Genomic DNA, 23,028 nt, shown 5'->3' with positions numbered 1-23,028 from the left:
ATTAACTCACATTTATTTTCTGAATATTTTTTCTTTTACTTTTAAATTTTTAATTAAAATAGTAACATATTAACTTTAGTTGTGACTGTAAGTACTAATTGTATATAAAAAGGCTTATGTTCAAACACATTTTTGTCACTGCAAATGGGCTACATAATTTAGACATTTTCTTTTTTTTTTCTTTTTTTTTTTTTTTTTGTCTTTTGTCTTTTTTGTTGTTGTTGTTGCTATTTCTTGGGTGGCTCCCACGGCATATGGAGGTTCCCAGGCTAGGGGTTGAATCGGAGCTGTAGCCGCTGGCCTACGCCAGAGCCACAGCAACGCGGGATCCGAGCCGCGTCTGCAACCTACACCACAGCTCACAGCAACGCCAGATCGTTAACCCACTGAGCAAGGGCAGGGACCGAACCCGCAACCTCATGGTTCCTAGTCGGATTCGTTAACCACTGCGCCACGACGGGAACTCCTAGACATTTTCTTGAATTTACTTTCTCTATGTAATCAGCCATGGTTGTTATTGTCCCACTTTATTACTGGCATCCCACTTGGTGTAAAAGTATATTTTCATTGTGGTTTTGATTTGCGTTTCCCTGATGTCTAAAGAAATTTTTTGATCAACTTTTCATGTGCTGATTGGTTATTTCCGTATCTTATTTGGATAAAAGTCTATTCTGATCCTGTGTCCATTTTAAAATTTGGGTTTGCCTTTGTATTATTGAGATGTAGGAGTTATTTATGTATTCTGGGTACAGATTTCTTCTCGTATATATAATTTGCAAATATTTTCTCCCATTCTGTGGGTTGTGTTTTTTTCACTTTCTTGATGATTTCATTTGAAGCACAAAAGTTTTTAATTTTGATGAAATTCAGTTTATCTGTTTTTTATTTGGTTGCTTGTGGTTTTGGTGTTCTCTAAAAAAAAAGAAAATCACTGCCTAATTCAAGATAATGAAGATTTACACTTATATTTTCTAACAGGTTTTTTTTTCTGTTTAGATCTTTGATCTGTTTTGAGTTAAATTTTACGTATGGTATGAGGTAGGGTCCAACTTTATTCTTTTGCCTATGGATATCCAGTTGTCCAGAATTTGTTGAAAAGACTGCTCTTTCCCCATTGAATTACATATTAAAAATAGATTGGCCGTAAATATAAGGGCTTATTTCTGAACGCTCCATTCTGTTCCATTGATGTCTATGTTTACCTTTATTCCAATACTATGCAACCTTAATTGCTATAACTTTATAGCAGGTTTTGAGTCCTCCCAATTTTTTTTTTTTTGAGATTGTTAAGACCATCCTGGGTCCCTAGAATTTCTATAATAATTTTAACATCATTTTGCCAATTTCTGCAGAAAAGGCAGGTGAGATTTTGGTAGGGATTGCATTGAATCTGTGGATCAATTTGGAGAGGGTTCCTGTCTTAACAGTACTGTATTTTCTAATCCATAAACATAGAATGTGTTTTTGTTTTTTAGTCTTTAATTTCTTTTCAACAATATTTTGTCTTCAGAATACAAGTGTAGTACTTTCTTTCTTTTTTTTAATGGCTGCACTTGTGGCATGTGGAAGTTCCAGGCCAGAGATTGAATCCGAGGTGCCGATGTGACCTACACCACAGCTGCAGCAATGCTGGATCCTTTAATCCACTTTGCCAGACCAGGGATCCTCTGCAGTGATAAGGGCCACCGCACTTGAATTCTTAACCCACTGTGCCACAGCAGGGACTCCAGTTGTTCTGCTTTTATTAAATTTATTCCTAAGTATTTGCTAATGAATATAACTACAATTGATTTTTGTTTATTGATCTCATACCTTGAAACATTGCTGAGGTAGTTTATTATTTTTTAGGATATTCATTAAATTCCTTAGGATTTTCTAAATATAAGATCATTTCACCTGCAAATAGAGATAGTATTATATCTTTCTTTCCAATCTATACCCTCTTAATTTCATTTTCTTCCCAGATTTCCTTGGCTAGAATTTCTATTACAGTGTTAAATTGGAATTTCTTTTTTTTTTTCTTTCTGATTTTAAGGGGAAAGCATTCAGTCTTTTACTCACCAGTAAATACAGTATTAGCTGTGGTTTTTCATAGATGTCCAATATCCAGTTCAGGATATCTCCTTTTGTTCCTTGTTTGCTAAGTATTTCTGTTACAAAATAATGTTGGATTTTGTCAGTTGCTTTATCTGTATCTATTGAGATGATAATGTAGTCTTTGTATTTTATTCTATTGGTATATTACCATAGTTGATATTTGGATTATAATTCAACCTTGCCTTCCTGAGATAATCCCACTTGGTCATGATATATAATCTTTTTTAAATGCTACTGAATTCAGTTTGCTAACTTCTGGGTTTTGTTTTACTTTTAGGTTTTTAGGTATTGGTCTGTAGTTTTCTTTCTTTCTTTCTTTTTTTTTTTTTTTTTTTGTCTTTTTGCCTTTTCTAGGGCTGCTAGGGGTTGAATCGGAGCTGTAGCAGCCAGCCTATACCAGAGCCACAGCAACGTGGGATCCGAGCCGCGTCTGCAACTTTCACCACTGCTCACGGCAATGCCGGGTCCTTAACCCACTGAGCAAGGGCAGGGATCGAACCCGCAACCTTATGGCTCCCAGTCGGATTCGTTAACCACTGCGCCATGATGGGAACTCTGATCTGTAGTTTTCTTTACTTGTGATAATTTTGCTTGGTTTTGGCATTGGAGTGGTACCAGCCTTATAGAATGTGTTGAGATGTTTTCTTCTTTTATTTTTTTTTTTTTTGAGTTTATGAAGAATCAATATTTATTCTTCTAGGAGTTCCCATTGTGGCTCAGGAGTAATGAACCTGACTAGTATCCATGAGGATACAAATTTGATCCTTGGCCTCATTCAGTGAGTTAAGGATCTGGCATTGCCATGACCTGTGGTGTAGGTAACAGATGCAGCTTGGATCCTGCATTGCTGTGGTTGTGGTGTAGGCCAGTAGCTGCAGCTCCAATTGGACCTTTAGTCTGGAAACCTCCAAATGCTGAGAGTTTGGTCCTAAAAAGCAAAAAAAAAAAAAAAAAAAAAAAAAGGAAGTATTCTAAAAAGCCAAGTGAAGCCATCTGGCCTTTCTTACATTTAGGTCTTTGATATATTTTGAGTTAATTTTTGTATGTGGTATTCGGTAAGGTTCAGGTTCACTTTTCTCCATGTGGATATCTAGTGTTTTTAGCACTATTTGTTGAAAAGATTTTCTTTCTCCATGAATGGTTTTGGCATCCTTGTCAAAAATCATTTGAGGAGTTCCCGTCGTGGCCCAGTGGTTAACAAATCCGATTAGGAACCATGAGGTTGCAGGTTCGGTCCCTGTCCTTGCTCAGTGGGTTAACGATCCGGCGTTGCCGTGAGCTGTGGTGTAGGTTGCAGACGCGGCTCGAATCCCGCGTTGCTGTGGCTCTGGTGTAGGCCAGTGGCTACAGCTCCGATTCGACCCCTAGCCTGGGAATCTCCATGTGCCGCAGGAGCAGCCCAAAGAAATAGCAAAAAAAAAAAAAAAAAAAAAAAATCATTTGACTACATATGTGAAGATTTATTCCTGGGTGCTCTATTTTATTCCTTTGGTCTATATATCTGTTTTTATGCCAGTACCCCACTGTTTAGATTACTGTGGCTTTGTAGTATGTTTTAAAATCAGGAAGTGTGAGTTTTCCATCTTTGTTCTTTTTTCAAAATTATTTGGCCATTAAATATTCCTTGAAATTCTGTATAAATTTTAGAATGGGTTTTTCTGTTTCTTCAAAAACGTCAGTGTAATTTAGAGAGGATTATAGTGAAACTGTAGATTGTTTTGAGTAGTGTTGACATCTGAACAATATTAAGTCTTCCAATCCATAAACTTGTGTTTCCCTTTATTTATGTCTTCTTTAATTTTTTTTAGCAATGTCATGGTTTTCATTGTATAAGTCTTTCCCTTCCTTGGTTAATTTGTAGTATTTTATTGTTACTTTTTCTTTTTTCTTCCTATGGCTGCACCTGTGGCATATGGAAGTTTCCTGGCCAGGGGTCAAATGGGAGCTTCAGCTAAGGCTTAGATCACAGTCATGGTAACATCATATCTGAGGCACATCTGCAACCTACACCATACCTTTGAGCAATGCTGGATCCTTCAACCACTCAGTGAAACCAGAGATTGAACCTGATTGAACCTGCATCCTCAGAGACAACATTGGTTCCCATGGTTCCTAACCTGCTGAGCCACAAGAACTCCTATTTTTGATGCTATTGTAAATGGAACTGATTTTCTGATTTCCTTTTCAGACTTCATTGTTAGTATGTAGAAATGCAGCTTATTTTTATTTGTTGACTTGGTATCCTGCTACTTTATTTATTTATTTTTAGTTTTTTTAGTGCCGCACCCATGGCACATGGAGGTTCCAGCCCAGGGGTCCAATTGGAGCTGTAGCCTCTGGCCTATGCCACAGCAATGCTGGATCCAAGCCACATCTGCAACCTACACCTACACCACAGCTCACAGCAATGCCAGATCCTTAACCCACTGAGCGAGACTGGGATCGAACTGGCATCCTCATGTATGCTAGTCGTGTTGGTTAACTGCTGAGCCACTGTGGGAACTCCATATCCTGCTACTTTGAATTCATTTATTGATTCTAGCAATTCTTTATGGAATCTTCAGGATTTCTACATGTGAGATCATAAGCAGAGATAGTTTTACTTCTTCCTTTCCAATTTGAATGCCTTTTATTTCTTTTTCCTGCCTAATTGCTCTGGCCAGAACTTTCAGTACTATATTAAATAGAGGTGGTGAAAGTGATTATACTTATCTTGTTCCTAATCTTAGAGGAAATGCTTTCGGTCTTTCAACATTGAATATGACATATGCTATGAGTTTTTCATATGTAGTTTTTATTATGTTTAGATAGTTTCCTTCTATTCCTAATTTTTTGTGTTTTTTTAATCATGAAAGAGTATTTCTTCAAATGCTCTTTTTTGCATCAATGAGATGGTGATGTGGATTATTCCCCTTCATTCTTTTAATATGGTGTATTTTTTTTTCTTTTTCTCTTCTTTTTTTTGGGGGAGGGGGCCTTTTTAGGGTTGCACCTGAAGCATATGGAAGTTCCCAGGCTAGGGGTTGAATTAGAGCTGCAGCTTCTAGCCTACGCCACAGTCCAGCAATGCCATATCCAAGCTGCATCTGTGACCTACACCATAGCTCATGGCAATGCCAGATCCTTAACTCACTGAGCGAGCCCAGGAATCCAACGTGCATCCTCATAAATACTAGTCAGGTTCTTAACCTGCTGAGCCACAATGAGAACTCCCATGTATAATACTTTTAATATGTTGCTGTGTTCACTTGAGGATTTTTGCTTCAGTGTTCATAAGAGAACAATTTTTTTTGGTCTTTTTTAGGACTGTGCCTATGACACATGGAGGTTCCCAGGCTAGGCATCAAATCAGAGCTGTAGCTGCTGGTCTACACCACAGCCACAGCAATGCAGGATCTGATCTTCATCTGCAATCTACACCACAGCTCATGGCAACACCAGATCCTTAAACTGCTGAACGAGGCCAGGGATTGAACCCATGTCCTCATGGATGCTAGTTGGGGGTTCCTTAACCACTGAGGCACAATGTGAACTCTGTAAGAGAACAGTTTTCTTGTGTCTGTCTGACTTTGTTGTTAGCATAGTGCTGTCCTCAGAGATGAGTTACAAAGTGTTCCCTCTTCAATTTTTTTGGAAAACTTTGTATTGGTATTTGGTCTTGCTAAATTTTGATAAAATTCACCAGTGAAGCCATAAGGTCTAGGGCTTTTCATAGGCAAGAGTTTTTTGTTTTTTGCTTTTTTTTTTTTACTGCAACGGTGGCATGTGGAAGTTCCAGAGCCAAGGACCAAATACACACCACAGCAGTGACCCAAGCCACTGATCCTTAACCTGGGGTACCACAAGCAAACTCCAAGAGATTTATGATTACTGATTCAATCTCCTTTTTAGTGATAGGTCATTCAGATTTTCCGTTTCTTCATGAGCCAATCTTGGCAGGTTTTGTATTTCTAAGAATTATTCCATTTCATCTAGGTTATCCAATATTTTGGCATACAGTTTTGTCAAGTACTCTTGTAAAAATTTTTTCTTGACCATGCCTGTGCATGTGGAAGTTCCTGGGCCAGGGATTGATCTGAGCCACAGCTGTAACCCAGGTCACAGCAGTGACAACAATGCTGGGTCCTTAACTGCTAGGTCACCAGGAAACTGCCATCTTATAATCATTTTTATTTCTGTAGAATTGGTGGTAATGTCCCTATTTTCATTACTGATTTTAGTAATTTGAATCCTATCTCTTTTTTGTCTTTATCTATAGTTAAAGATTTATCAGATCTTGTCATTCTTTTCAAAGAACTTTTTATTTCATTATTTTTCTATTCTCTATTTTATCTCTGCTTTAGTTTTTATTATTTCCTTTGTCTGCTAACTTTAGGTTTAGTTTGCTTTTTTCTGTTTCCTAAAGTTGTAAAGTTAACTTACTGACTTCAAATCTTTTTTTTTAATGTAAGCTTTAAAATTTTCCCTTTATACTACTATTGCTGTGTCCCATACATTTTGGTTATTGTGTTTTTGGTTTTGTTTACCTTAAGTATTTTCTAATTTCTCTTGTGATTTCTTTTTTGATCCATCAGTTGCTTAAGAGGTATTATTTAATTTTCACAAATTTGTGAACTTTCTGTTTTTACTTCTTTAATTCATTTCTAATGTCTTCCTATTGTGGTGGGAGAGGATACTTTGTATGATGGCCGTCACGGAAAATCTATTGAGGAAATCCCTTGTGCAGGAGGGTAATGATCTGGTGATGTCCCTGCTGTGGCATGGGTTTGGTCTCTGGCCCGAGACCCTCCTCCTGCCATGGGCACAGCCAAAAATAGTAAATACAATAACATCTATTGAGACATAGTTTATAGCCTAAGTGGACAATGTCCCATATGTGCTTGAGAAGAAGGTCCATGCTGTTATTGTTGAGTTATTGTTGAGTACAGCACATATACATTCTGTATATGTCTATTAGACCTATGTGTTTTTTTTGTTTTTTTTTTTTTAAGGCCACACCTGCAGTATGTGGAAGTTCCCAGGCTAGCGGTTGAATCAGAGCTACAACTGCCAGCCTACGCTGCAGCCACAGCAACACCAGATCCGAGCCATGTCTGCAACCAACACTGTGGATCATGGTGGGATCCTTAACCCACTGAGCCGGGCCAGAGATTGAACCCACATCCTCATGAATACCAGTTAGGTTCATTACTGCTGAGCCAATGAAAACTCCCTTTCCTTACTTACATTTGTCAAGTTATTCTGTACATCATCAAGTGTGGGCTGAAGAAATCTCCAAGAATTATAGAAAATCCCTTCAATTCTTCAATTCAGTTTTTGTATCATATTCTTTGATGGTCTGATATTTGGTGTGTGTTTTTATAATTTTTGTCTTCTTGCTCCACTGACCTTTTATTAATGTATGATGGCCTTCTTTTTCTCTTGTAACTTTTTAGGTCTGTTTTGTCTGAAATGAGTATAGGCACTCCTGATCTATTTTGCTTACTGTTTACATGGACTGTCTTTTTCCATCTTTTCCTTTTTAATCTGTTTGTCCCTTTGGAGTTAAAATGAGTCACTTCTAGATAGTATAGTTGGTTCATATGTCTTTTCCATTCCAACAATATCTGTCAGAATCAAAAATTGGAGCATTTAGTCCATTTATGTTTAAAGGAGTTCCCATCATGGCTCAGTGGTTAATGAATCCAACTAGGAGCCATGAGGTTGCGGGTTTGATCCCTGGCCTCGCTCAGTGGGTTAAGGATCTGGCATTGCTGGGAGCTGTGGTGTAGGTCGCAGACAAGGCTCTGATCCAGCATTGCTGTGGCTCTGGTGTAGGCCGGTGGCTACAGCTCTGCTTGGACCCCTGACCTGGGAACCTCCATATGCTGTGGGTGTGGCCCTAGAAAAGACAAAAAAAAAAAAAGACACATTTATGTTTAAAATAATTACTGATAAGGACTCCTGTAGTTTACTATTTGTTTTCTCTATGACTTAGAGCTATTGTGTCTCATTTTCTGCATTACTATCTTCTTTTTGTGTTTAGTTGATTTTTTCAGTAAAATGTTTAATTTCCTTTCTCATTTCCTTTTGTGTATTTTTTTCACTTTTAAAGTTTTATTGTAGTTGATTTATAACATTGTGATAATTCCCGCTATATAGCAAATTGATTGTTATACATGTACACACATTCATTCTCTTTGAGATTCTTTTCCCACATAGATTATCAGAGTACTGCGTAGAGTTCTCCATGCTGTACAGCAGGTCCCTGTTGCCAAATCATCCTGTCTACCTCAGGGTGCATGTGCCAGTCCCAAACCCCACATCCACCACCCTGCCCGCCCCCCCGCCCCACGTCTGCTTTGGTAACTGTAAGGTTGATTTCAAGATCTGTGAGTCTGTTTCTGTTCTGCAGTTAAGTTCATTTGTAGCCCTTTTTTAGAGTCCACATATAAGTGATATCATTATTTAGCACAGTAACTATTCAATATTCTGGGCTTCACAGCAGGTGTATACTCTTTTCTCCAGTGGTTGTATCAGTTCACATTCCCACCAACAGTATAAGAAGGTTTCCTTTTCTCTGCACCCTGTGCAGTATTTATTATTTGTAGACCTTTTGGTGATGGTCATTCTGCGTGGTATTACCTCATAGTTTCAATTTGCATTTCTGTAATAATTAGCAATGTTGAGCATCTTTTCATGGTGTTTTTTTTGCCATCTGTATGTGTTCTCTGAAGAAATGTCTGTTTAGATCTCTGCCTTTTTCTATTGGGTGTTTTTGGTTTTTTGATATTGAGCTGCAGGAGCTATTTGTACATTTTGTACATTTTGGAAATTATTCCCTTGCCAGTTGCTTCATTTGTAAATATTTGTAAATATTTTCTCCCATTCTGTGGCTTATCTTTTCATTTTGTTTCATTTTGTTTATGGTATCCTATGTTGTGCAGAAAGCTTTAAGTTTAATTAGGTCACAGTTTATTTTTGTTTTTATTTTTATTACTGTAAGAGGTGGATCCGAGAAGACATTGCTGCGGTTGATATCAGAGAGTGTTTAGCCCATGTTTTCTTCTAGTATCTGGTCTTACATTTAGGTCTTTAATCTTTTTTGTTTGTTTTTTGCTTTTCAGGGCTGCACCTGAGGCATATGGAAGTTCCCAGGCTAGGGGTTGAATTGGAGATACAGCTGCCAGCCTACACCACAGCCACAGCAGTGGGGGATCTGATCCACATCTGCGACCTACACCATAGCTCATGGCATCATTCGTTTCCGCTCCTCCACGATGGGAGCTCCTTCAGTTTGTTTTTGAGTATGATGTTAGAGAATGGTCTAATTTCATTCTTTTGCAATCAATTCCTGTGTATTAATTTTGTGTCTTACAACTTTACCAAATTGATTAATGAGCTCTAATGGTTTTCTCGTTGCATCTTTAGGATTTTCTGGATATACAGTCATGTCATCTGCAAACAGTGATACTTCTACTTCTTCTCCAGTTTGGATCCCTTTCATTTCTTTTCCTTTTCTGACTGTGTGGCTAGGATTTACAAAACTGTGTTGAATAAAAGTGGCAAGAGAAGACATCCCTGTCTCATTCCTGATCTTAGTGGGAATTCTTTCAGCTTTTCACCATTGAGAATGATTTGATCTATGGGTTTGTCATATACGGCCTTTATTATGTTAAGGTAGGTTCCCTCTATGCCCACTTTCTGGAGGGTTTTTAACAGAAACGGGTGTTGGATTTTTCAGAAGCTTTTTCTGCATCTACTGAGAGGATCTTGTGTTTTTATTCTTCAGCTTGTTAATGTGTATTACACTGATTTGCAGATATCAAAAAATCTTTGCGCTCCTGGGATAAATCCCACTTTATCATGGTGTGTGGTCCTTTTAATATATTGCTGAATTCAGCTTGTAGTATTTTGTTAAGGATTTTTGCATCTTTGTTCATCAGTGATAGTGGCCTGTAATTTTCTTTTTTTGTGGTATCTTTTCCTGGTTTTGGTATTAGGGTGATGTGGTCTCATAGAATGAATTTGGGAGTGTTCCTTCCTCTGCAATTTTTTGGAATAGTTTCAGAAGTATAGGTGTTAACTTGCCTCTGAATTTTTGATAGAATTCTCCTGTGAAGCCATCTGGTCATGGACTTTTTCTTGTTGGAAGTTTTCTATTTTTTATTTTTGCTTTTTAGGGCCACACCTGCAGCATATGGACGTTCTCAGGCTAGGGGTCCAATAGGTGCTGCAGCTGTCGACCTATGCCACAGCCACAGCAAGGCAGAATCCAAGCCACGTTTGCAGCCTATACCCTAGCTCACAGTAAAGCTGGATCCTTAACCCACTGATTGAGGTCAGGGCTCAAACTAGCGTCCTCATGGATACTAGTCAGGTTCAGTACCACTGAGCCACAACAGGAACTCCCATTGGAAGTTTTTAAATCACGGTTTCAATTTCAGCACTTGTGATTGGTCCATTCATCTTTTCTGTTTCTTCCTGGTTTACTCTTGGAAGATTGTGCTTTTGTAAGAATTTGTCTATTTCTTATAGATTGTCCATTTTATTGGCATATAGTTGCTTGTAGTAGTCTCTTACAATCCTTTGTATTTCTCTGATACCCTTTGTAACCCCTTTTTTCATTTCTAATTTTATTGATTTGAGTCCTGGCTAAGGGTTTATCAGCTATGTTGCTATTGGAGTTCCCATTGTGGCTCAGTGGTTAATGAATCCTACTAGGAACCTTGAGGTTGCAGGTTTGATCCCTGGCCTTGCTCAGTGGGTTAAGGATCCGGCGGTGTCGTGAGCTGTGGTGTAGGTTGCAGACACAGCTCGGATCCTGCATTGCTGTGGCCCTGGCCTAGGCCGGTGGCTAGAGCTCCAATTGGACCCCTAGTCTGGGAACCTCCATATGCCATGGGATCAGCCCTAGAAAAGACAAAAAAAAAAAAAAAAAAAGTTGCTATTTTTAAAGAACCAGGATTAGTTTCATTGATGTTTTCTATTGTTTTCTTCATTTTTGTTTCATTTATTTCTGCTCTGATCTTTATGGTTTCTTTCCTTCTACTAATTTTGGGTTTTGTTTGTTCTTCTTTCTTGAGTTTCTTTAGATGTAAGGCTAGGTTGTTTGAGATTTTTTTTTTTTTTTTTTGGTCTTTTTTTGCCATTTCTAGGACCACTCCCGTGGCATATGGAGGTTCCCAGGCTAGGGGTCGAATCAGAGCTGCAGCTGCTGCCCTACATCACAGCCACAGCAACTCGGGATCCGAGCCGCGTCTGCGACTTACACCACAGCTCATGGCAACGCCAGATCCCTAACCCACTAAGCAAGGCCAGGGATCGAACCTGAAACCTCATGTTTCTTAGTCGGATTCGCTAACCACTGAGCCACGATGGGAACTCCTGTTTGAGATTTTTTGTTCGTTTCCTGAGGTAGGTTTGTATTGCTATGAACTTCCCTGTTAGAACTTTTGCTGAATCCCATATGTTTTGGAATTATTGTGTCTTCGTTGTCATTTGTCTCTAGGTATTTTTTAATTTCCTCTTTGATCCATTGGTTGTTTAGTAGCATATTGTTTAGTGATTGTGTCTTTTTTTGCAGTTTCTTTTCTTGTAATTGATTTCTAGTATTACAGCTTTGTGGTTGGAGAAGATGCTTGATGTGATTTCACTTTTTCTTCAGCATCAACAGTCTCAAGTCTTTTTTCTGGAGGCTGAGAATTTCCTGACCACTTAGCTGATTTTCTGGGGTTTTTTCTTTCTCCCTCCTCTGAGTTATAGTTCTCTGTCTTTTCATTTTTATAGGTTTTTTTTTTTTTTTTTGTCTTTTTGCCATTTCTTGGGCCGATCCCGCAGCATATGGAGGTTCCCAGGCTAGGGGTCCAGTCGGAGCTGTAGCTGCCAGCCTACCTATGCCAGAGCCACAGCAATGTGGGATCTGAGCCGTGTCTGCCACCTACACCACAACTCATGGCAACACCGGATCCTTAACCCACTGAGCAAGGCCAGGGATTGAACCTGTAACTTCATGGTTCCTAGTTGGATTCGTTAACCACTGCGCCACGACAGGAACTCCCAATTTTATAGGTTTTTGGTGTGGTGACCTTTTTATAGATAATAGAGTTGTAGCTTCTCTCACTTCTGGTGTCTGCCCCCTTTGTGGCTGAAGTTGGTACAGGGGCTTGCTGTGAGCTTCCTGAAGGGAGGGACTGATGCCTGCCCACTGGTAGGTGGAGGTGATTCCTATCCCTTTGGTGCAGCGGGGCTTTGTCTCTGGATGAGATTAGAGGTGGCTGTTTGCCTGGGGGTCTTTAGGCAGCCTGTTCACTGGGGGGCGGGGCTGTGATCCCACCTGCATTGTTGTTTGCCCGGAGCTTCTCATTGCTGATGTGCGGGGCCAGATTTTCCCAAAATGGCCACCTCCAGAGAAAGGCAGGCTGATGAATATTCCCGAGAGCTTTGCTTCCAGTGTGCTTCACCCACAATAAGCCACATTCACCCTTGTTTTCCCAGGAGATCCTCCAAGAACTGCAGTCAGGTTTGACCCAGATACCTATAGAGACTTTACTTTGCCCTGGGACCCAGTGCACATGAAAGTCTGCATGCGCCTTTTAAGAATGGGGTCTTTGCTTCCCGCAGTCCCATGGAGCTCCTGTGCACAAGCCCCACTGGGCTTCAATGCCAGATGCTCCGGGGGCTTTTTCTCCCAGTGCCAGATCCCCTCACGTGGGAGTTTGATGTGGGGCTCAGAACTCTCACTCTTGTAGGTGAGTCTCCATGAACCAGTTACTTTTCAGTCTGTGGGGCTTCCCACCCGGGAGGTATGGGGTTGCTTATATTGCGTAATTGCCCCTCCTACCTCTTGATGTGTCCTCCTCTTTTTCTTCTGGAGTAAGATATCTTTTTGAAAGTTTCTGGTCCATTTGGTTGAAGATTGCTAAGTTGTAAATTTTGTTGTTTTTAGGAGAGGAGTTGAGCTCTAGTCCTTCTATTCTGCCATCTTAATCCCCCGATTTCACTTTTTCTTAAACTTATCGAGGCTTGATCTGTGGCCCCGAATGTGATCTATCCTAGAGAATGTTCAATGTGCGCTTTGGAAGAATGTGTATCCTGGTGCATTTGGGTGGAATATTCTATAAATATTAAGTCTGTTAAGTCTCATGCATCATTTAAGGCCTGTGTTTCCTTGTTGACTTTCTGTCTGGATGATCTATCCATCCAGTGGGGTGTTAAAGTCCCCCACTATTACTATGTTATTGTTAATTTCTCCTTTTAAGGCTTTTAGCATTTGCCTTATATATTGAGATGCTCCTATGTTGGGTGCATATGTATTTACAATTGTTATTTCTTCTTCTTGGATTGATCCTTTGATCGTTATGTAATGTCCTTCTTTATCTCTTGTAACATTCCTTATTTTAAGGTCTATTTTGTCTGACATAAGTATTGCTATTTGTTTGTATGAAATATCTTCTTCCATCTTCTTACTTTCAGTTTGTATGTGTTCCTAGAACTGAAGTGGGCCTCTTGTAGACAGCATATTTATGGGTCTTATTTTTGTATACATTCAGCCAGTCTGTGTCTTTTGGTTGGAGCATTTAGTCCATTTACATTTGAGGAAATTATTGATATGTATATTCTTTTTTTTTTTCTTTTTAGGGCCATACTTATGGCATATGAAAGTTCCCAGGCTAGCGGTCGAATCAGAGCTATAGCTGCTGGCCAACACCACAGCCACAGCAGCGCCAGATCCAAGCTGTGATTGCAACCTACACCAGGGCTCATAGCAATGCTGGATCCTTAACTCACTGAGTGAGGCCATGTATCGAATCTGCAACCTCATGGTTACTAGTCAGACTTGTTTCCGCTGCGCCACAGAGGGAATTCTGATGTGTATATTCTTACTGCCATTTTGTTAATTGTTTTGGATTTGTTTTTGTTGATCTCTTTTGTTCCCTTCTTGATCTCTTATTGTTTAATGACTGTCTTTAGTGTTGTGTTAGATTGCTTTTTCTAATTTTTCTATGTATCTATTGTATATTTTTGTTTTGGGGTTACCATGAGGTTTTGGTATAGGAGTCTATATACGTAAACATTATTTTTAAGTTACTGGTGTAACTTAAAAATTGCAAATGTGCTCCAGTATCTTGCATTTGTACCCTCCTCTTTTCACAGTTGCTAGTTTTGATAACATATTTGTGTGTGGATGATAACCTACCTTTACTATATGTTTGCCTTTACCAGTGAGCCTTCTCATTTGTAATGTTCTTGTTTCTTTTCTTTTCCACCTAGAGAAGTTCCTTTAGTATTTGTTACAAAACTGGTTTAGTGGTGCTGAATTCTCTTAACTTTTGCTTATCCATAAAGCTTTTGATTTCTCCTTCAAATCTGAATGAGAGCCTTGCTGGGTAGAGTATTCTGGGTTGGAGATTTTTTCTTTTCATCAGTTTAAGAATATCATGCCTCTTCTGGCCTTTAGAGTTTCTGCTTTAAAATCAGCTGATAGCCTTATTGGGGTTCCCTTGTATGTTATCTGCTGCTTTCCCATAGGTTGTTTTAATATTTTCTCTTTGTCTTTAATTTTGGTCAGTTTGATTTTTATGTGTCTCATAGTGTTCTCTTGGGTTTATTCTATATAATATTCATTGTGCTTCCGGATTTGAGTGAGTGATTCCTTTCCCGTGTTAGGGAAGTTTTCAGCTATTACCTCTTCTGATACATTTTCCAGCCCTTTTTCTTTCTCTTATCCTTATGGCACCCCTTTAATGAAAATGTTGGTGCTTTTAAAGCTGTCTCAGAGCTCTCTCAAACTGTCCTCATTTCTTTTCATTGTTTTATCTTTTATTCTTTTCTGTGTCAGTGATTTCTACCAGTCTGTCTTCCACTTCACTTATTTGTTGTTCTGCCTCCTATATTCTGTTGTTGGTTCTTTCCAGTGAATTTTTAATTTTGGTTATTGTCTCTTGCATCTCTGCTTGTTTAATCTTCAAATCTTCTATTTCTTTGTTCACTCTTTCTTGTAATTTATCTATCTTTGCCTCCAGTTTTTTCCTGAGATCTTGGCTTACCTTTACTATCATTACTCTAAAGTCTTTTCATATAGGTTTCTTATCTCAAGTTCATTTATCTGTTTTCCTGGAGTTTTGTCTTTTTCCTTTATCTGTCTCATATTTCTTTACCTTTTCATTTTGTATTTTGTGTGTGGTTATGGTCTCCTTTTTGCAAGCCACGGGGTTCTAGCCTCTCTTTATTCTGGTGTCTGCCTCCTTGCAGGGGAAGTTGATATAAAGCCTTGTGCAGGCTTCCTGATGGGAGGGACTGATGCTGGCCGACTGGTATGTGGAGCTGAGTCTTGTTTCTCTTCTGGGTAGGGCTTTGCCTCTGGATGTGAATAGAGGCAGATGTGTGCTTGGGAGTATTTTAGGCAGCCTGTTTGCTGATGGTTGGGGCTGTGTTCCCACCCTGTTTATTGTTTCACCTGGGGCCTCACAGCCCTGATGATTGGGGCCAGATTTGTCCAAAATGGCAGTTTTCAGGGAAGCTCATGCAGGTGATTATTCTTTGGACCTCTTCCTCAAATGTTTTTCTCCCACAGTGAGCCTCAGTTGCCCCCCTGCTTTCCTAGGAGACCATCTAAAACCCACAGGTGGATCTGACCCAGATTCTTATGGAATCCCTGCTTTTCCCTGGTATCTAGGGCACATGAAACTATGCATTTGCCCTCTGTGAGTGGAGTCTCTGAACCCCCCAGTCCTTTGGAACTCATGCATGCAGGCCTCACGGGCCTTCAATGCCAAATGCTCCTCCTTCCAATGCGAGACCACTAGGCCAGGGAACCTGACGTGGGGTTTAGAACTCTCACTCCTTCAGGATAAAGTTATTTTCCAGTCTGTGAATTGCCCACTCTGTAGGTACAGAATTGCTTATATAGTGAAAGCACCCCTCCTACTGTTTTGAAGTGGCTTCTTCTTTATGTTTAGGTGTAAGATCTCTTTTTTGGTTGTTGCCAGTCTATTTTGTTGATGGATGTTCAGCAGTGGTTGTAATTTCGACATTTTCATGAGAGAAGGTGAAGTCCTTTTACTCCACCATCTGTTCCCAATCTCCCCTTTTATGTATATTCTCTAGCTATTTTCTATGAGGATCTCATGGGAATTACATTTAACCTCACAAGTTATAACACTCCAACTTGTAATTTTACCAGCTTAACTTTAGTAATATATAAGAACTCGGTTCCCTTATATCTGTCTCCATGTCTTCTGATTGCTTATGTCCCAAAATTATATCTTTATACATTGTGTGACCCAAAACATAAACAAATAATTATTTTAAATGTATTAGTTTTTGGAGTTCCTGCTATGGTGCAGAGGGTCAGCAATCCAACTGCAATGTCTCAGGTTGCTGTGGAGCTGGGGGTTCAATCCCCGGTCCAGCACAATGGGTTAAAGGATTCTGTATTGCCACAGTTGCAGTGAGGCTTAGATTCAATCCTGTCCTGCAAATTTCCCTATACTTTGAGTGCAGCCATTAAAAAAAAAAAAAAGTGTTAGTTTCTTATGTAGAAAACAAAATGCAGAGTTACAAACCATAGTAATAATAATACTAGCTTGCAAACAAATATTTTTTAATGCATTTGTCTCTTCAGTTATGCAGAAAACAAAAAGAGTTACACACTATTATCACAGAAATACTAGCTTTCCTCCCCCACAAACCTTTTTTTTAGGGCTACACCTGCAGCTTATGGAAGTTCCAAGGCTTGGAGTCAAATCAGAGCGAAGCTGGGGCCTATGCCACAGCCATGGCACTGCTGGATCTGAGCCACATCTGTGGTCTACACCACAGCTTGTGGCAATGCTGGACACTTAACCCACTGAGTGAGGCCAGGGATCAAAACCGCATCCTCACAGAGACTATGTCAGGTTCTTAACCCACTGTGCCACAATGGAAACTCCAATACTAGCTTTTATAGTTACCCACATATTTACCTTTATTGGTTATTTCTTCATATAACCTCAAGTTATTGGTCAGTATCCTTTCATTTAACTTTGCTGTACTCCCTTGAATATTTCTCACAGAGAAGTTATTAGTGGTAATATACTCAACTTTTATTTCTGGGAATGTCATAATTTCTCCCTAATGTTTGAAGGATAGCTTTACCTGATAAAGGTTTCTTGACAGTTTTTTTCTTTTAGCACTCTGAATGTATCAGTCCACTGCCTTCTGGCCTGTTAATTCATGATGAGAAATTTGCTTATAATCTTATTGTAGATCCCTTGGACATGGCAAGTTTCTTCATGTATGATGGATTCTTTCCAGATTCTTTCTTTGGCTCTTGAAAATTTGACTGTAATGTGTCTTTGTGTGGGTCTCTTTGAGTTCATCTAACTTGGAGTTCATTGCGCTTCTCATGTATTTATATTTAGATCTTTCATCAAATTTGAGAAGTTTTCTGCCATTATTCTCTCTTCAGATATTCTCTCTACCCCTTTCTTTCTCTTTTGTGAGATGCTCACATTATGCATGTTGGTCTGCTCGATGGTGTCCCCACACATCCCTTAAGCTCAGCTTACTTTTCTTCAGTCTTTATTTTTTGTTTCTCAGACTTGATAATTTTTATTGCTGTCTTCAAGTTTGCTCACTCTCTTTTTCTGCCTTCTCAAACCTATTTTTGAATCCCTCTAGTGAATTTTTTTGTTCCAGTTATTGTACTTTCTAGCATCAGAATTTCTTTTTGGTTTATTTTCTCTCTCTTTATTGATATTTCCATTTTGTTCATACATTATTTTCTTGACATTTTCCACATCTTAAAGTATTTGAGCATCTTTAAAACAGTTGTTTTCAAGACTCTCTAGTAGATCTCCCATGAGTTCTTTTTTAGGGACAATTTCTGTTGATTTTTGTCCTTTGAGTTGGCCGTACTCAACTGTTTGCCTTATCCTATATGTCTTCTGATTTTTTTTTAAATGGGCATTTGAATCTATTAATGTGTTAACTCTGGAAATCAGATTTTCTCCCTTTACTAGGGTTGCTGTTTTTTGTTATTGTTTTGTATTTGATTTTGTGTTTATTTTTTATTGGCATAGTCTTTGTGCCAAGGATCAGTCTAAGGTGTAAATTTAAGGTTTTCTCAGGTCTTTTCAGAGTCTGCACTTCTCCCTGAACGTTTGTGGTCACTTTCTAGTTTCCCCAACATATGCAGTTCCTTTTGAATGTCATAGTTTTTAATGTCTGGCTCCCAAAAAGGAAAAAAGAAAGAAAACTAAGGAGGGGAAAAAAAAGTGTGTTTGCCCTTTAAATATCCTGGAAGTCACTTCGGCCAGCGGGATAGTGGCTTGCAACAGTGAGGGCATATGCAACAGCAACGGCTACCCTCCCCCCTTGTCTCACTTCTGCACTCAGAATCGGCAATTAGTGATCGGTGCATGAATCCCTGTATCCTTCAGATTTGGAGAACAAGATCCTTTTTGCTGACCTTGGCTTCTGAAAACTGTGCACAGACTGCTTCTTGAACACGTGCACAGCTGCCTGCTGTGGGGCTGGAGGAGATGGGTGTGTGTAGCTGGTACTGGACTAAGTTTCTACGACTGAAATGAACCACAAGTGTACTCTCTGAGATTTCACCCTAGAAGTTGTAAGCTTTCAGTAGGCTCTAACATTCCAAAATACATAGGTCAGTTTGATACTGCTAGTGCAATAGTTATCCAGTTGTGGAGACAGATTCCTGTTGCTTCCTACTTTTCCATCTTGACAGAATATACTTCTATTATGGTGTTTTTTGATACATGAGTTATTAATTTTAATGTAAACAAATTTATCAATCTTTTCCATTCAACTATTTTAAAAAAATATTATTTGAGCAATTCTTCTCTAGGGATGGAAATAAAACAACATATTTTTTAAAGTTTTAATTTTTTTATATTTATTTATTTATTTATTTATTTATTTATTTATTGTCTTTTTTTGCTATTTCTTGGGCCGCTCCCGCGGCATATGGAGGTTCCCAGGCTAGGGGTCTAATCGGAGCTGCGGCCACCAGCCTACGCCAGAGCCACAGCAACGCGGGATCCGAGCCGCGTCTGCAACCTACACCACAGCTCACGGCAACGCCAGATCCTTAACCCACTGAGCAAGGGCAGGGATCGAACCCGCAACCTCATGGTTCCTAGTCGGATTCGTTAACCACTGCGCCACGACGGGAACTCCTTATATTTATTTTTATATCTATCTATCTATCTATCTATCTGTCTATCTATCTGTTTTGATTTTTAGGGCCACACCTGCAGCATATGGAAATTCCTAGGCTAGGGGTCGAATTGGAGCTGCAGCTGCCAGCCTACACTACAACCACAACACCACCAGATCCAAGCCATGTCTGTGACCTATACCACCGCTCACAGCAATATCAGATTCCTAACACACTAAATGAGGCCAGGGATTAAACCCGCATCCTCATGGATACTAGTCGGGTTCATTACCACTGAGCCATGATGGGAACTCCTTAGTTTTCTTTTTATATGTAAGATTCTAATCCTTTTGGAGTTTTATTTTTCATATAGTGTGAAATTGTAATTGAATTTCAATACTTTTTCTCTGGAGAAGTTATTGTACCAGCACCATTTCTTAGTCTTTTCTCCTCTTAACTGCATTTCCTGTTCTTCATAAATCAAATTTCTCTCTCTATATGGGTGTATTTCTGGAAACTCTTCTGTTCTATTTTTTAATTTATCCATGTTCTGATACTACATTGATGTAATGACATTTGCTGTAAAAGTCCTATATCTGGAAACATGAATTACCTCAGTCTTTTTTTTTTTTTTTTTTTTTTTTTTTGGTCTTTTTAGCTATTTCTTGGGTGGCTCCCACGGCATATGGAGGTTCCCAGGTTAGGGGTCGAATCGGAGCCGTAGCCACCAGCCCACGCCAGAGCCACAGCAACACGGGATCCGAGCCACGTCTGCAACCTACACCACAGCTTAGGGCAATGCTGGATCGTTAACCCACTGAGCAAGGGCAGGGACTGAACCCTCAACCTCATGGTTCCTAGTCGGATTCGTTAACCACTGTGCCACGACAGGAACTCCTACCTCAGTCTTTATCTCTTTGCTGTTCTATTTGTCCATTTCTCTCCCAGATTCACTCTCACACTGCTTTAATAATTAGGGCTTTATAATTAGGCTTAATATCTTTTAGGGAATGTCTCCTCCTGCCCCAGCGCTCACAGTCAACCACCTTATTCTTTTTTCTTCAGAATTAGCTTTTCTATTCTTAGCTCTTCACTCTTTTACATGCATTTTAGAATTAGATTGTAAAATTTCATTCGAAATTTTGTGGATATTGTAACTGGATTCCTGTTAAGTTTTTAAGGGAATTCAGGGAAAACTGACATTTTTACCTTATTTGATTTTCTTACCCAAAAATGTAATATATTTTTTCACCTTTTCAGGATTTCCTTAGTGTCTCTCAGGAAAGCTTTATAATTTTCTCCATAAAATGTTTTGTATTTTCTTTTGGATATATTTCTGGGTGTTGCATACTTTTTAATTTTGTAAAGTCTATTTTTTGTGTGTGTGGTCTAAAGTCTTTGTTCTGTTAGCTTAGTGGTCAAATGATGATTTCAAAAAGTTGAAAAACTCTCCATCTTTGTTTTTAGACTGTATGTCGCCACACACCTTCTGCACTAAGGCTGTTAACATCTCTGCCTTAATCTTCACATCCTGCTTGCACAGAATCTGAAGGTCAGCCAGAGGTGAGAGTTTAGGGCATTTCCAAGTCTTTTCTGAGCATATACCCAGCCCTGAGCATGAACAGAGCTTTCCCAATTCCCAGGAATTTCTGAGAACTTTTTATAGCCCTTATTCTCTAAAGTGTCTCACTTCCTAGATTTTCTTCTCAAACTTTTTGATTTTTCTTTTGTTTATACCACTTGTTATTCTTTGTCCCAGGTGGCAGCAGCTAGTGTATTTGCCTTTAAATGTGTTCAGTAGATGTCCCAGGTGGCAGCAGCTAGTGTATTTGCCTTTAAATGTGTGCAGTAGATGTCCTTTGGGAGGCCACCTCATTCCTAAGGGAGTTCTGAATTAGAATAAAGGCAAGTCCTTTGAATGAGGGTGCCATCAAACAGGTTGATATAAAACCACAGCTCTTTCCAAAAGAAAATCAGCTCTGCTCCTTTCTAGTTCTAGAGACTTGTTCTGCAAATACAGTATGTTGTCTATGATCTCTGCTGATCTGGGGAGCAGTAGATGGGACTAGAGGAAGTTAAAAAAAAGATCCACAAATTTCTCTTACTGAGTTCAGCTATTTTCTTTTTCTTTGATAAAGCATTTTCCTGGTTGCTTTAAACATTTGATTGGATTTCCAATAAATTTGGTTCTGAGAGTCCTTGCAGTTTATTCAGTGCTTTTGTGGAAGGATAGGATCTTGGAGTTTGATACTCCATATATGTACACACACACACACACACACACACACACACACACACACACACAATATAGTAACCTTTTTTGGGGGCTGTGTCCATGGCATGTGGAAGTTCCCGGGCCAGGAACTGAACCTGCACCACAGCAGCAAACCTGAGCCATTGTGGTGACAATGCTGAATGCTGAATCCTTAACCCGCTGAGCCACAGAGGAACTCTGCATTTGACTTTAATATTAATTAATATTAATTATTAATATTAATATTAATTTAATATTATTTTGCAGCCTTGCTTAACTTTCTTACTAATGGTATAAATTTATATATAGATTTTATTTTTTAATAAATTTATAGATTTTTAAAATTGTTTATGCAGTTATGTGTAGACAGTTATACCATCTCCAAGGATAATTTTTTTTCTTTTTTAAATTATAGTTGGTTTACAATGTTGTGTCAATTTCTGCTGCATAGCAAAGTGACTCTGTGTGTGTGTGTGTGTGTGTGTGTGTGTGTGTGTGTGTGTGTACACCCCTCCACCCCCCATATATGTATATACATATACGTTCTTTTAAAATATTTTTTTCCATCATGGTCTATCCCAGGAGACTGGATGTAGTTCCCTGTGCTACACAGGACCTTGTTGTTTATCCATTCTAAATGTAATAACTTGCACCTACTAACCCCAAGTCCCTAGTCATCCCCTCCCTCCTTCCCCTTGGCAGCCATAAATCTGTTCTCTATGTCTGTGACTCTGTCTCTGTTTTGTAGATAGGCTTATTTGTGTCATATTTTAGAGTCTATGAGATATAATATGGTGTTTGTCTTTCTATTTCTGACCTCACTTAGTATCATAATCTCTAGTTGTATCCATGTTGCTGCAATGAAATATTGTTTCTTTAAATACTTACATCTCTTTAGTTTTTTTCTTAACTAGTTCCCCTAGGATCTCTCATATAATATTGAATAGAAATGGTGATAATAGGCATCCATGTCTTGTTCCTAATTTAAAGAATTACTTCTGCTCTTTCTCCATAAGAAATGATGTTTGCAATAGGATCATAGGGACTGGTATTAATTAAAGAAGTTCCCATCAGTTCTTTTTTTTTTTTTTGTCTTTTTGCCTTTTCTAGGGCCACTCTCTGCGGCATATGGAGGCTCCCAGGCTAGGGATCCAATCGGAGCTGCAGCCGCCGGCCTACGCCAGAGCCACAGCAACCTGGGATCTGAGCCTCTGCGACCCACACCACAGCTCACAGCAACGCCGGATCCTTAACCCACTGAGCAAGGCCAGGGATCAAACCCGCTACCTCATGGTTCCTAGTCAGATTCGTTAACCGCTGTGCCACCACGGGAATTCCCCCATCAGTTCTTAGTTTACTAAGTTATGAGGTTTTTTTGTTTTCGTTTTTGTTTCTTTTTTTAAATACAGGCAAAGGGAATTCTCATTGTGGTTTACTGGGTTAAGAACCCAGCTAGTGTTCATGAGGCTGTGGGTTCAATCCCTGGCTTTGCTCATTCGGTTAAGGATCTGGCATTGCTGCAAGCTGCAGGCAG

General features: G+C 39.2%; 1 protein-coding gene across 10 annotated transcripts in view; it reads left to right on the top strand.

The window, feature by feature from the left end:
• N4BP2L2 (NEDD4 binding protein 2 like 2) overlaps positions 1–23,028 on the top strand; it is a 106,690-nt gene that overhangs the window by 65,593 nt on the left and 18,069 nt on the right. For 2 of the 10 annotated variants that reach the window (XM_084981432.1, XM_084981433.1), the window contains exon 11: positions 20,708–20,803. The exons of the other annotated variants lie outside the window; for them this stretch is intronic. The gene's annotated coding sequence lies outside the window, so the exon portion shown is untranslated. The remainder of the gene's footprint in view (positions 1–20,707; positions 20,804–23,028) is intronic. 10 annotated transcript variants of the gene reach the window in all.

The sequence above is a fragment of the Sus scrofa genome, chromosome 11 (genome assembly GCF_054392235.1).
Source record: "Sus scrofa isolate SSC_HxYL_T2T_F1_AM1 chromosome 11, Sscrofa_HxYL_maternal_Yorkshire_Landrace_v2.0, whole genome shotgun sequence".
Taxonomy (NCBI): Eukaryota; Metazoa; Chordata; class Mammalia; order Artiodactyla; family Suidae; genus Sus; species Sus scrofa.
The sequence above is the reverse complement of the archived record's forward strand: the minus strand, read 5'-3'. Positions and strand labels throughout refer to the sequence as shown.